Source organism: Hirundo rustica, chromosome 3 (genome assembly GCF_015227805.2).
Source record: "Hirundo rustica isolate bHirRus1 chromosome 3, bHirRus1.pri.v3, whole genome shotgun sequence".
NCBI lineage: Eukaryota > Metazoa > Chordata > Aves > Passeriformes > Hirundinidae > Hirundo > Hirundo rustica.
The window spans coordinates 115,459,946-115,475,524 of NC_053452.1; the positions used below are offsets into that span (position 1 = coordinate 115,459,946).

Here is a 15,579-nt window from a genome sequence, read left to right on the forward strand (position 1 = left end):
ATCAGGCAAAAAGGGGCAAGGTTAAACTAAGATTCCTTTCTCCACACCTGCCTGTGAGAGTACACATGACAAAATTAAGTACAGCTGCCCACTTTCTGATGCAGCACAAGAGTAATTTATTAACCTACACAAAGTCCAAACACATACCTCCAAAACCATGGGCTGAGGATAAATTGTTCCAGGTATTTTTTAAGACACTGCTCTCCAAAGAGAGTGGTGACAGATACCATCTTTGGAAAGATTCAGGACCATATCTTACAGAGCCTCCATGCCATCAGCGACCTTTACAGTAACACAATAAATATTTTAGCATATAATGAATTTGCTGCATTACACTTGCTCTCTGGGCTGCTGAAGATCAGCCAGGAACCAATCGATTGGGGGCACAAAAAGCTCTCATAAAACTGAAAGTTACAATGGAGGTCTTACTACCTGCAGCGAAGAGTTAAGGGGTGAAGAGAAAAAAAGGGCGTGAAAAAAAATCCAAACAACTCATGAGCTCTCCATTCACATGAGCTTCCATCAGATTCCCTGTACCAGCCCTGAGATCCCTGCAGTCACTGAAGCTGCATCTTTATTGTTTTGCGTTCCAAGATTCATTTACGCCAGCAACAAACCTTTCAAAAATAACCTCAAAAACCCACAAGCTTCCCAGGAGTTTGAAGGACAGGCTCTGAAACACGAGGGAAGCCGCATGGTTTAGCTCCAGTTCTGCCATCAGCTCGTTTGGATCACTTGGATCCCTTCAGACATCTCCTTGCATCTCCATTTCTTTGCCAGCTTGGAGGTGTCAGGGCTTTGTCATTTTGCAGCAGCACCTCAGGAGCACGTGGAGTTGTTCACCTGCGGAGGTGAACACACAAAGCCAGCAGATACCAGCACCAGATATTGAGGCTGTTGATCTGTGCCAAAACCTCAAGCAGCCAAATAGTATATTTTTTTTTTTTAGATCTAGTTTTCAGCAGATTTAGAAAAATTATCCCAGGGGTATGGCAAGGGACCAGAACGCAGAAGATCATTTCATGGCATCTCTAATAGCACGCAGTTAACAACACCACCTCAATTCTTGTCTTATGACCTCACTCATTGGGAAGAGTTTTTATCACCCTCAATATCTTTACAAACACTCCCCTTCTCTGTCTCTAAGTCTTTCCTTACTGCCATATAAGCCCAAGGCTTCTCTTTCCTCCCCTTGAGCTGCAGTCAAGGTAAGATCTTAATTTCCTCTACCATCTGCAGTGAAACTGCCTCCACATCCGTGCCAAACAAGCTGGAATTACACCATTAATTTCAGCTTAGTCAGCTCACCCTACAGACTAAGTCAATATTTGACAGATATTTAGCAAAGACTACAATTTACTTAAATTCAGCACATCGTGCCCACCAGAAGAGACAGAGCAGAGATGAGAGTCAGCAGGACTTGCTTCTTAGGGAAAAAACCACCAGAAAACCAGACTTCTTCTGGCTGGAGACCTCCTGTCATCAAACAAAATGGGGTTTAGGGATAGAAAGACCAGTTCCCTGAGCTCAGCCCTCCAAAGCAGGCCTGCTCCCCGAGAAACAACCAGCATTCCCGGGAATGGCACTGCGGGAGTGAGAACATCTCAGCTTTCAGAGGCAGGGTTGCTACGGCAAGCAAACAAAAGGCTCCTTGTCCGCAGCACACAGCTCCTCAACACATCCCCACCACTGCTGGAGATGGGGTGGTGCAGCCCATCCAGGGAGCTCCAGCTAAATCCAGGCTCCGTGGACAAGCTGTGCCTCTCTCTGAGCAGCCCTCCAGAGCAGTTTGTGTTTTCCGGTACCTTCCCAGCTGCTCCGCAGCTGGCAGGGAGCAGGGAAATTCTGAGGGAAAGGATTTATGTGAAAACAATGCCAAAGAGGAAGGAGTCAAAGCAGCAAGCAGAGTGTGGGGAATAAAATCATAATAAACAGAACAGATCAAGCACAACACCACCACAAACTGCAAGTGGCCCTCTACTCTTAGTTTTCAACCATGGAGAAAACAAACCATCAGCTGCAGGACAGCCCCTCAGCTTCCCACCCCTCACAGAGTTTCTGTGAGATTCTGAACTCCAGCTGTTTGAAACCAGCACATCCCAGCAGATCTCGACGCTGTGAGTCAGCTCTCACAGATGTGATCTCTCCCCGAGTGCTGTTTTCCAGAGCCCCAGCGCGGCGTCAGCACAAGGCGCCCTCAGAGCTTTCTGCCAGCGCTGCTCAGAGGAAGAAAAACTGCTGAAGCCACCCCACATGCCAGGCTGGGTCATGACATCCCCAGGAATGCTCTGTGTAGGCACTTAGTGGGATTAGTGGCATCCCCAAGAGGCTCGCCCCAGATTGGGGCAGCTTTTAAGATGAAGCTGCTCCAAGTTCAAAGATGGGCATTTTCTGCTTTTCCATAGAAAAAGCCAAAGATGGAAGCAATTCCTTTAACTGTCACTTTCAATTTCTCCTGTCACATCTTCCCTCCTCCATCAGCACTGCAGCTCCTGAGTGTCTCTAACCCTGTTGTGTGCCCTGGTTCATCCTGCTGGCTGGCAAAGCCCTGTGCTTACACCAGCCCTGGGAAACAGTGCCAAAACTGAGGATTAAAGGAATAGGTCAGTAAAAATTTCCAATAAACAGACCATCCCAGGGAGGAGGAGGGGAGTGTTGATCAAACCTCCCTCTTCCCCAGCCAAAGTCCCCTCCTGTCAGCAGACACAAAGCACTACACAGACCAGAGCTGCCACCAGCAGAGAACGTTGCTCATGGTAATTTTTCTTTTTTTTTTTTTAATGTGTGAAAACTAAGTGTTCCTTGTTTTGTACAAAAACCGGCTGGGAGAGGAGAGTCCGAACACCAAGTAAACAATCCACAGGCAGCCCAAACCAGCTGCAGAACAAGGAGTCTCCCACCCAGCAGCGCCCCGGGGACCTCGCAGGGGGTGAATCCTGCTTGGCCAAAGGAACGTGCCTGTAAAGAGACGAGACCCAAATTCAGAATAAACCCTGCGCTGCAGCTCTTCAAAGGGACGGCTCAGGATTTTAATTCAGTCACAAAGTAAAACTCAAAACCAAAAAGATGCATATCAAGGTTTATAGCAACAAAAGGTTTCCAGCAACATTTTCTCTCGCCCCTGGACAAACTCTTTGGCTGCAGGAGCTGAAGGAAACCACACAGTGTGGACACACAAACCGTACCCTGCATTTGAAAGCAAAAAGAACAAAGCTCTGGTGAATGTGGGAAATTAGAAAGCCTGACAGATTTCACCCTGGTTTATCCCCTGGCAAATCAGCTACTGTTTAAACATGGAGCTTGGGCATTACATCATCTGTTTGCAGGGGAGGGTTTTTTGGTTTTGGTTTGTTTTTCTTTTTTTTAAAGCTAAACCATTCTTGTATTCACAGCTTGAGGAACATTGTTCATTCCAAACAGACTCAACTAAATGAAGGGGTGGATCAAGCTTTTTGCAGGAACCCTTCGAGCAGGGAAGAACACAAACCTAATCTGCTTTGCAAGTTCAAACAGCAAAAGATCTTATCTGGAATTTAGCAGGAAATATGGAGCCCCTCAGGTTTGTCTATTCAGATCCAAGGATGAAAAACCTACTTTTTCAAGTCGGGATGCGCAAAACCAGCCTGCTGAGGAGGCTGAAATCACACAGGCTGCTGCTCACTCGGCTCCAGATCATTGTGGCTGGGTCCCTTTTGATTCTTCCAGTCCTTTCTGTCCCCTGTGGAAACAGCTCCAGATTCAGCCCTTCAGGACTCCGCGCTGCCTTGAGGGATCGGCCTGAGAGGAAGGGAAACTCCAAACTGAGCTGCTGGACGTATTCCTGGCATCTGTTGTCGTGTTCCAGCTCGGACACTCATTTTGGAGATTTAATCTTCCCTTTAGAGACGCTGATCTCCATCAGTGCAATTCTTCCAAAGCTGGCAGAAGCCGAATTTTGCGGCACCTGCTCCTTGGCAGGGCTCTGACGGAGTTTTCTTCGGTGTGTTTGGAGGAGAAGGCTCTCTCACAGCCTCAACAAGTGCAGCTCCAGCAAACACACAGAGCAGTGGGCTCTCGTGTGAAAACTGGAATGCTGAGAGATTTTCACAATGTGTTTTTCTGACCCTTGGCTCTCAAAGGCTGTCAGATTTTAAAGCAGAAAAATGCCAGAATTTTCAAAAGGGAAAGTGGAAGAACCATTGGTGTCAGCCCTGAGAAGAGCAGGTTTCACACAGCGTTGGTGCGGAGCAAGGCCCTCAGATATTGGACATTTTCCTACAAACCAAACCCACAGCGGGCTCTGACCACAACCCACTGGCATTGAGGAACCAGATTTCACAAGAGCTCTGCTAAAACTTCATTAAAAAAAAAAAATTAAATTCCTTTTTTTTCCTTTCCCTAAACCTGGTAAGGTTCTATGAACTCATCACATTACAACCTCTAAAGCTGAAATAGACAAAAAAAAAAGCAAACAAAAAACCCAAAAACAAAATAACACAAAACCAAAGCAAAGCCACAAATAAAGCTGACATAAAACCCACAGACCTTTCATCATCCCATCTGCAGACATTCAAAAGCACAGTGAGAATTTTCTCCTTAAATAAAATAAAAAAATAAATAAATGTTTATTTTGTTAATACCCAGGATAAGCAATTCTGGCTTAAAAAAAATCCAGGCAAACAATCACACCAAAAAGTTTCAAAAACTTCCATCTGTGGAAGTCTTGTCAAATAGAGCTTAACCTTTAAAAAAGCAAACAACAGTAATGCACACAGAAAAACAGGCTTTGCTGTCAGAATGTAATTAAAAAACCCAAAACAACTCAATTTTTGCTCTAGATCGAGATTGCCAGGAGCTGATCTGGGAAAAAGTCAAGCAAACAAATTTTCTCTCCAAGATTCCAAAAGGTCATTTCAAACAATTACTAAAACACGGTACTGCAAACAACATATGCCAATTCTTCGGGTTTTGGGGTTTTTTTCAATTTACAAGATATCTTTACTGCTCCAGTTATTACCTGGAAAGAATAATAATCCCAGGGATTGTGCAGCCGATTAAATAATTGCATGAATTACCAAGGAACCATTAAAACTGCATTTCAAAGAGAATTGAGAACTGTTTGTTGCTTCTTCCTCTGCTTTTGCGTAACAGTTCCCAAAACAGGTCTCATCTGCAGCTCAGCTTGGGCCAGGATGAATTTCCTTCCCATTGGACAGGAAGTAAGGGAGATTATTAATTTCACTTCTCAAAACAGAAAAGCGGAATACATAGCAAGGAGACACCAGAATAAAAAGCCAGGCAATAAAAAGAAGCCCCAAAGTCTGAAAAATCTGTACCCAATACACATTTTTCCAGTCGTCTCGCTACCAAGAACCTTCAAAACGTGGCATTTCCTTCTCTCAGTGCCACCCCAGCCCCACTGACAGGAACTGCCTGTGTCAGCACAAAGCTCTGCTGCACCCAGCAGCAACCAGGAGCTGAAAAATGAGCATGTGATTCTGGTGACCTTCATAGCCATAGACAACAGCCAACAATTCCTGTCCATTCAGCGTGTTCACGTAGGACGAGCCCCTGCGCTTCATTAAATCACCCTCCTTGGTCCTGAGCACACTCCGGGGCTGCAGGGAAGATAAAGAGGTGCTGGGGCAGCTCCCTGACACAGCACGGTGGCTGTGGCACTGTCCCACTGCCCTTTCCTCACCTGCCACTCCCTGACTGCCAGGGGAAGGGGCTGGAAAGCTGCTGGGTGGCAAAGGACCTGGGGGAGGTGGCCCACAGGCAGGTGGCCGTGAGCCCAGGTGGGCAGAGAGTGGCATCTGACTTGTCACAGCTCTGAGGCGGGGCACCTCTGGGACAAGGACATGGAGCAGCTGGAGCGTGTCCAGGGAAGGGAACAGAGCTGGGGAAGGGGCTGGAGCACCAGGAGCAGCTGAGGGAGCTGGGAAAGGGGCTCAGCCTGGAGAAAAGGAGGCTCAGGGGAGAACTTTTCCCTCTCTGGAATTCCCTGACAGGAGGGGGCAGCCAGGTGGGATCAGGCTCTGCTCCCAGGGAACAGGGTCAGGATGAGAGAAACGGCCTCAAGCTGTGCCAGGGGAGGTTCAGGTTGGATAACAGCAGGAATTTCTTGACTTAAAGGGTTGTCCAGCCCTGGCACAGCTGCCCAGGGCAGTGGTGGAGTCTCCATCCCTGGAGGGGTTTAAAAGCCATGTGGAGGTGGCACTTGGGGACATGGGGCAGTGGTGGCCTTGGCAGTGCTGATGATGGATGATTGGACTCCATGATCCCCAAGTACTTTTCCAACCCAAACTCTTCTCTGATCCCCCTCCAAACCTCCCAAGGCACCAGCCCTTGCCTTGTGCTCCCAACCACTAAGGGGACTTCCCATCTCCTACGAAAAAATCCCTCAAGCAGTTTGCTGTTGGATTTTCAAACTGAATCACTTCACTGGGGCATTATCTGAAAGACAGGGACTGCAGAGCTGAGAGAGGGAGAGGGACCGAGGCCACCCCTTCTAGCAGCAGGCTGTGAAATCAGTACAACCATGTCACAAATCTCAAATTCGAAGGTCGGTGTCAACGAGTACCGGGCAGCACTTTCCTGCCTCACAGACATTTTGCGACACGCTCAGACACTATGGAAACGTTAACCTGTATTTCCTGAGCAGTTATAAAGCACAGAAGCAGCAGGAGGTGACACAAAAGCTTGGATATAATCCCCTCTCTCCTCAAAAGACTCCACATAAACGCACAGACAGCCTGAACAGGGAGATCTCTCGATGCACATACAACAGCTTTTGGTAAACAGGCTAAGAATAGGTGCAGGGACAGCAAAGTGTCCAAGTGAGACTCCTCTACTCACGAGCAGCATTCCCAATGCCGCTCCTGCTTTAATCAGTTTTGAGGAGAGGAAAATCGCTTTGGTTCTTTTTATAACACTTGCTCCGTTGCATTTGTCAAACAGCTGCCACTTTCTGTCCCAGGGAGAGCTGCTGGAACCCAAGGCTCGCGTGTCGGCGCACGCAGCAGAGATCAGAGATGCACATGGAAGCGGGCGCCAGATCTGTCTGCAGATTCCAGGTCACTCCTTCCACGGCAATGGAACGATACAGAGACACAAGTCAGAGCAAAGCCTGGGTCATGCTGGTATAAACTACCCACAAAGATGCCCCTGGCACTGCCCCCCGAGCAATGTCACCTGAAACACAAGCTCAGCGAAACACCCAGTGAAGCAAAAACTTCTTCCCCAACATCTCCTTCGACAAGGGAGAAATAATTCTGTGGCTTGGCCTTTCTAATCAAAATCATCATTGTCCCAACAACGTAAAAGTAATTTCCAGAGAAAGAGCAGGTCTGATCCTTGAGGGCTGGGGGGAGATCAGCTTGTGTACAGAAACCTTGAGATACCTGCCAGCTCCAGCTCCATTGTTACTCCTGACTAACTACACCCTTGAGACACTGGCAAAAGGCTTGGTGCTATTCATCATTGCCACAAAGTAAAAACAGAGTCAGAAGACCCTGGAGGCAAATGCAAGAAACCAACTGCAAGACTGCTTTGAATCTTTTTTTATTACATGGTGATTTTTGTTAAAAATTCCTGGATTAACATCAACAACGACGCTTTGCAGACGTTACTGATTTACAGCTTTCCCTGTGAAGAACGGTGGCCTCAGATCTGTTCGAAAGGTAAGGAGTGTAAGAAGTTTGCAGACTACAACAGAGACCAGCAGCAAAAAAAACCAAAATGCTTCTGGGTCCATCAAATCTCACCTGCTCTGCTGGAAGGGAACCACCTCAGGATCAGCTCCACCTTCTGCTTTTAACAACCACCCCTACAAGATCACAAGGACAGCTCTCCCCTTTTCCCAGGTCCTTGTTTTTGTTTCGGGATGCACCGTTGAGAACTTTGCAAGGAAAGGCTCAACAGCTAATTGTCAGACGCCACAGTAATTAGTGGCACCTTTCCAAGGCATCCATCTGTGGCTGCTTTTCCGATAGCTGGCTCCTCCTCAATCCCCACATTAAAATGAAGGTACACAAGGTAGGCAGCAGTTTCATTTACAAGCACCAAGGTCCGCCCAAGAGAGATGCCTAAGGAAAGAAATATCTTTGCTAAACACTGCACTGGTTGGGTTTTTTTCCTTCCTATTTGCTATGGAGGTGCTATCTTTACTAATCACCTGAGAATGATGCTAACCTATTCCCTGACATGTATTATTAGATGTACAATGCATTGCTGGGAGTCAGTGGGCTCCTGACTCATGTGGCCAGCAAATTACCTCTAAATGAGGAAGACAAGATCATCCTGTCCTGACTTCTGCCCACCTGCTGGTCACACATCACAGCTTTGATGTCACTGCTGCACTTTTATCAAAGGTTTCCAACCTATTTTACTTGCAGACCCTCACAAGTTCCCCTGCAGACAGAAAGGCTCTGGTAGGGAATTCAGGAGTGTTCTGCTGAGACTTTCCAGACCCCTTCAGAAAGATGCTCACAGCACTGCTCTATATATCTAGGCTCTGCTCCCAACTCCGAGGCTCCCCGCTTGCTTGGCAGCTCCATCTTGTCGCAAGCTCCGACACTTCCATGCCAACCTTTTCCAGGCATCATCTGCGTGTCAGCAGCACTCCCCAGCATATCCTCTGCTCCACACCAACACAATCCAGACCACATCGCTCCCCACTAAGTGCTTACACAGAGCAGCACAATGATTTCCTCGTGCCCGCAATAGAAGCACTAAAAGACGCGTACGAGTCCCAGCCCGACGCGCTCCGGCGTCACGCGTGAGGCAGAGGCACTGGATCACAGGTGGAGAAGATAAAGAAGCCTTTCCCACCTTCAGTGATGTACTGGATTATGTAACCTAGAAATGTGTATTCTGTTTTATCTGTTGAAGGGTGGGTTTTTTTGGGAGATGTTTTGTCCTTCTCTTGCCCCTCCAGGGGGAAGGAGGGCAGATGCCTTCTGATAATGGCCCATCCATTAAATCCAGGTGGGGCAGTGTTCCTTATCTCTTGCACCACCCCTCCATCCTCCAGGGGGACATCTCCTGAGAATGGGCCATCAGGGCCCACCAGTGACATGACACATTCCATCATCCCATTGGGAGATGCTGCACACAGTGGGGAGGAGCCAGCTGTTCCCAGCCAGATAAAAACTGGGACTGAAGGACACAAGGGATCTGGTTTTTCACTGGATTCCCGGAGGAAGACTGGACCCATCTCGCCACTACTGGACTTTCTACAGGACCATCTCTACTCCACAGAACCACATCTGTTATTCCAGGAGGATTTATTTGGACTGCTTCCAACACCCTGACCACCAGGGTGCCAGCTCGTATCCCTGAGCCTGTTAGGGCTTTTTCCAGGATCTTTGTTTGCTTCCTTGCTTGTTTTTTTTTTGTATTATTACATTTGTATTTTCCTTTTTAATATTCCTAGTGAAGAACTGTTACTCCTATTTCCCATATCTTTGCCTGAGAGCCCCTAATTGCAAACTTATAATAATTTGGAGGGAAGGGGGTTTACATTTTCCATTCCAAGGGAGGCTCTAGTTTTCCCTGGCAGACAACTGTCTTTCAAAACCAAGACAAGTGGTGTGCTCAGTTCCATCAAACCTGGGCCCAGAAGGTGGGGTACGTATGGGATGGGGAAAAGGAAAGCTTCTCTTCACGTTGGAAGTGGAGGTGTGTTGATGGGACAGCGTAATGGAGGATGTAGGATGGATTTAATCGTGTTGTTTTTATAAGCAGAGAGGACAATTTCCACGTTAAGCGTCCAAACTTGAATTCATCATCTCTTTGTCTGCATTTACAAAGCACCCAGCCTGTCGAGAAGTGTTCCCTGAGGAAGGCAATGCACTTCCTGCTCCGTGGCACTGTGGCCTTTAAACAAATACAACTCACTTCCAGACGAATCCATCGATGCCAAATATTGTGGCACAGATTTGAGATGACTTTGTTACACTGAAGGGTAGCACTGAACGGGAAAACAGCTCATCCAGAGGCAGACGCTGGAATCCACACTTCAGGCAACGCTGGTACCAAAACACAACAGGAAGGAAAACAAACCTCAGGCTACCTGCACTGTCACTGTTCCTAAGATTAAAGCTAGATGAGAAGATACCTGGAAGTATTTTGAACCATAAAAGAAAGCACTTTATGAGAAAAGACAGGTAAAAGACCAAGCAGCTGGGCACTGTGCAAATAAAATGCGGAATAAAAATGTTACTTCTGCACTGGGAAATGCTCTTAACATTTGCTATTTGAAGAAACTTGAAAGTGTTTCTTAGAATCCGTGGGTTAATCCCATGTTCTGATACCACTCTCAGGCAGGCACTGGCATTAGAAAAGTGCTACATTTTCTTAATGCACCATAATTCACAGGGAAAGGGGAGGGCAGAGGATAGCACAGAGAAAACATTCCCCGACTCCAGGCAACAAGATCCAGTCGTTCAAGAAGCTGAGTGTAAGAGCAGAAATTCTGAGACCCATTAAGAATATGTGCTTTAAAATAGTCCTTATGTCCATTAATGGCTACAGATTAATAGCAGATGCTGGTTTGGAGGTTTAGGGTTCTGTCCCACCCAAACAAAACCTACAGGATTGATCTGATTGATTTGTAAGTCTCAATTTTCTGTATTTCACTCGATTTTACCCTTGAGGAACAGATCACTCTGTAGTGATATTGGTTATGTCAACACAGCCCTGAGAAACCATTATCCATTTACCACTAATTAGCAGGGACAGATCATCAAATCCCAGAACGGTTTGGGTTAGGAGGGGCCTTAAAGCTCATCCTGTTCCTGAGCATGGACACCTTTCACCATCCCAGGTGCTCCAAGCCCCGTCCAACCTGGCCTTGGACACTTCAGAGATCCACGGGCATCCACAGCTTCCCTGGGCACCCTGTGCCAGGACCTCAACACCCTCCCAACAAAGAATTCTTTCCTAAAATCTAAACCAAACCTGCCCTCTTTCATCCGAGATGGATTAGTCAGACCTCTGAACTGCTCTTGCCGGTAACAGGCATCAATTAACAAACAGCAATGACTTCACAGAAACGGGATTTCAATTTGCACTTCAAAACTGGCCCTGCAAGTGCTGTAATAACACCAATTTACCTGGTGGGCCAGCGCCGGAGGCTTCCTACGCCCAGGCAGCCCGGGGATCGATGAGCTGCAAGCCACGGAGCTGCACATGCTTCTGCCTTTATCCTTCCTAAACAAACCCCAAAACCTCAAACTGGCTTTGCACCCCTTCTCAGGCAGCATCCACCACCGCGATTTGCATGTGCCGAGCTGCAACTCGACCACGACAAGCTCCAGTAAACAGCACTTTCAAATGTTTTCTGAGAAGAAAACTCTGCTCTTGAGGTTTGCAGCCCCACAACTGCAGCTCGTACCCGCGCTGGCTTTAGCCCAGTGTCAGCACGGGTTGTAGGAGACAACTGGAGGCCCCATCTGTGCCCCCCAAATCCCATGGGAATGTTCTCCCCACTGCCAAGCCACACAGCAGCAGAGGTATTTTTTTGTCTTTCCAGTACAGAGTGGCATATCTAAAAAAGCCTATGAGTTACATTTGGTTTTTTTCACGTGGAAAGAAAAAAAAAGCCCAATATTTTGCTTGTTGGGTGGTTAAAGCACAGGAATCCCACTCTGGGTTTCACTCATTAGGGGTAACACCAAATATTCTACCCCGAGTTAAAATCCCAGAGTTAGGGATTTTAACTCTCAAAAAATAAAGGTATTTAGGACAGATTGCAGGAAAAATCTCCCGGTGATGAGACAGGAGCCAATGAGCATGAGGTCCCTTCCAGTTCACTGTTTCTGTGAGATCTCCAAGGCAGGAAAATTGTCTCTGGACCAGGAAGCAATTCACAAAGGGCTGCCGTGATCTTGGCATCAAACAGGTAACATCTGCGGTTAGCTGCAATTCCCAGCCTGGTGAAAACATTACTGTGGGCAGCACGAGGAATGAATGCCCTGGGAAAACAGGCAAGGCAACTGGGAGAGGCGATAGGAGTCAAAGGGTAAGGAGAAAAAAAAAAAAAGAAAACAAAAACAGAGGCTGGAAGGAAAAAAATAAAACAAATATACACAAAAAATAGACAGCCAGAAGGGGAGAGACAAAACTAAAAAGCTGAAAGTGTCATGGCATTTCAAGAATTAATAGTCATGGGAAGCAAGCTCAGGAAGGGCTCTGGCTTCCCATAAGCAAACAAAACTTGGGAATGCATCAACATCATCCAACTTATCAGCTAAACAGTCCCAGAGATCCACAAATATCCAAGGGAAGAAAAAGATGATGATGATGATGATCTTATTTTGTGTATCATTGAGACCCAGCCTAAGTGAAGGCAATTCAACAATCATGTTTTACTTGTTCCCAGCATTTGCTGCTTTTGCTGTGACTTGACAACTGCCAAAAATCCATCATGTAAACAAACACGAGAGCTAACAGTCCCCACTTGAAAAATCAGAGAATTCCAGAGAACTGCTCTGGACTTCCCTTCTGCAGCACAGCATCAAGAAGTTCAAGAACTGTCTGTACCACAGCTGAGCTGCTGGAAAAATTTGCTCAGTGAAGGCAGGCAATTACCCCTGCCCCAGAATCGCTGAACACCGAGCTGAACCCGTGCAAAATCCCATTTCTGGAAGGAGAAATGGAAAAGCAGAGGCATCCCAAAGGCTTGAGTGGGTACAGATAACACTGCATGATAACAACTGGGATCTCAGATGCTACATGAAGTTAAGGGATTTGTCAGAAGGAGATGAATCTCTCTCCCCATCATCACATAATCAGACTGTGGCTCATTTCTGATGCTATTTCTGCATAGAAATGAGTTTAAGGTTACTCAGTACTTGATAAAACCCCGCCAACCCACGTTCCAAGATGTTACTATCTCGGATATCATAGATTTCGCCATGAGAACAGAAATATCTTAAGATAATCACCTGCATGTGACACTCCTCTCAGGAAACAAAGTTACTTAATCTTCTTCACACACACAGGAGGGCTTGCAAGCACAAAAAACCCAGGCACTTTAAAGGCAAGTTATCATATTATGGAATCAACAAACACGGTCTATCAGACTCACGCAAAAGCAACAAGAGGTCAGAAACTGGTCAATGTTTGGATTTTAACACACACAAGCAGCAACAGAACAGCTTATCTAAAGTGCTCCTCAGCATCTCTGTGAATCCTTAATACCACTTGAACCATTTCCAGCCCCTTCAGGCTCCAAATTGTTTGGGTTTGGACCAGCCTAATGGGGCATTAGCCTGTCGGCATTAGGTTGTTATTATCGCCACACAGGTAAAATTTTTTGGTAAAGATCCCGCTGTTTCTTGAGCAGGAAGAGACCTCATGTGGGGAAAACAGCTGGGAAAAAAGAATAACACGGATCTCAACTTTAGCAAATAACTCACAGGAGCGCAGTACCGGCCACGCTAAGAAGCCCAGAGTGAGGGCAGCCTCGTCCTTGCTGTCCTCACCACCTCGCACGGCAGAACCCCACAAGGACCATGACTCAGACACTGCCTCAGAGTGGGAGAAATGGGGCTGCACTGGCCAGGGTGGATGCGAGGATCCCTTAGACGCTGAGGATCCACAGGCGGGACAAGGGTGGGTCTCAGGATCCTTGCTGGATGCAGGAAGGAGGACGTGCAGAAAGGCTGGACCCTGTCAGCAGCACCTGGGCACCACCTGCCACCACCGTCCTTCTGCCATGAGGGTCCCCAGGCTTGTGGGGACCCCTCCAGTGTCTATCACTCTGTGAGACCCCCACAACGCCCCTCATGCTGCGATGGACTCTCTCACAACCCACCAGCCCTGAGGGGCTCTCTCAGCCTTGCGAGGGTCGCCTTTGGCAGTGTGACACCCCCACAGTGCCTCTCACGCCGTGAGGTGAGGGACTCCCTTCACAGCCTCACCACGCTTGAAGGAACCCCGAACCCTGAGGGAGCTCCCGTACCGTGGCCCCAGCTCTGAGAGACCCCCTCACAAACCCCCAGCCCTCAGCGACCCCCTCACAGACCCCTCAGCCCTCAGGAATCTCTCCCCACCGTGCCGCCACCCCTGAGGGATCCCCGCTCACAGCTCTCCGCAGCCCTGAGGGACCCCCATCAGATCCCCCCGGCCCTGAGGGATCCCCGCTCACGGCTCCCCCAGCCTCGAGGAACCTCTCTCGCAGCCCCCCCAGCCTTGAGGGACCCCTGCCCAGAGCTCCGCCGGCCCTCAGGGACCCTGCGCCCCGCTCCTGCCCCTCAGGGACGCCCCAGCCGAGCGGCCCCCCCAGGCCGCCGCTCCAGGGGGCTTCCCCGGACTGTACCATTCCCGCCTTACCCGGCCCCACGGGCTGCCGCGGGGGGGGCTCCTGGGGGGGCGTGTTACCGCTCTCCCACCCTCCTCCCCCTCTCCCCGTGCGTGGTACGGTCCGCTCCTACCTCTCGGCGCCCTCACTTCGCCCTCCCGGCGGAGCCGCGAGTGGCTGGGGGGGGAGCCATAGCTGCTGCCTCGTCTTCCCGCTCCGTCCGCCCTCCCCTGCTCCCCCCCCCCACCCACCCCCCACGGGCCGGACACAGTTGGTTTATTCCGAGAAGCCGGCCGATCTTCTCCCCTTAAACCGCTGGGTCTCGCACGTCTTCGGCCATTTCCGACCGAACCGGCGGAAGTTACCGAAGTGGCGGCGGAACTTAACGAAGAGAGGCGGAGATAGCCGAAGCAGGGGCGGAGATAGGCGAAGCGGGGGCGGAGAAACCCGAAGGGTTGAGGGCGGGGAGCAGCGAGACTCTCACCTCCGGAACCTGCCGGGAACAGCCGAAGCTTCTCCGAGCTCGGCTCTTGCCATTGCGCACGCGCGCGGCGCGCGGACCCGTTTTCCCGCCTAAAAGGCAGGCGCGCGGCCCCCGTGCCTCGCACCCTCCATTCCCCTCATGAGGGAGCCGCCATGTTGTCGGTGTCCGATGCTGCCTCGAAGGGGCAACGGCAGCCTTGCCGTATGGGCACGCGGCCCTATGTGTCGCCCTAAAACCCTGCCAGAGTGTCCACCTGGAGCTCAGGCAGTCCATGCAGTGCTGTGTATCCTCCCAGGAACCCCATCACGATGCCCCCATGGAACTTCATCATGCCTCAGCCCTATAGTGATGCGGACGTCCAGGTACCTCCTGGCAAAAGGGGTTAGGAAAACAACTGTGTTGGGGGAAAGCCATCAGCAGATACTAAAATACCACTGTGGTTTGGAGCTTGTTACAAAATAACATCCAAATCCACGCTGGAGGGTTGGTGTGAACAGAATCAGTGGTTAAATGTTGTGAAGTCAGAGGAGCCATGTAGAAATCGGAGTCTAGTACTAAACATAGCATGCAACAGATGGTAACTGAAGCAAAAGAGGAGGGGGGGAAAGCAATGAAGAAATAAAGGTGGGGGGAAAGGCAAGTAACAGTGCCAGCATCTTCTCACAACAAAACCACATCACACAGGTCCAGTCCTCTGTTTATACATTCTAATTTTCTATATTAGCAGCTCCATGAAAGGTATTTGTATCTATGGCAATCAAATCCCATACCAAAACACGCAAATTACAACTTTGGGGGAATTAGAGAG

The 15,579-nt window shown here is 48.8% G+C and overlaps 1 protein-coding gene across 2 annotated transcripts in view; it reads right to left on the reverse strand.

Annotated features, from left to right (window-relative positions):
• The window catches only part of EXTL3 (exostosin like glycosyltransferase 3), a 114,596-nt gene extending 100,073 nt beyond the window's left edge, over positions 1–14,523 (reverse strand). For both annotated transcript variants that reach the window (XM_040059452.1, XM_040059453.1), the window contains exon 1: positions 14,421–14,523. The gene's annotated coding sequence lies outside the window, so the exon portion shown is untranslated. The remainder of the gene's footprint in view (positions 1–14,420) is intronic.
• Positions 14,524–15,579: the final 1,056 nt, after the last annotated feature.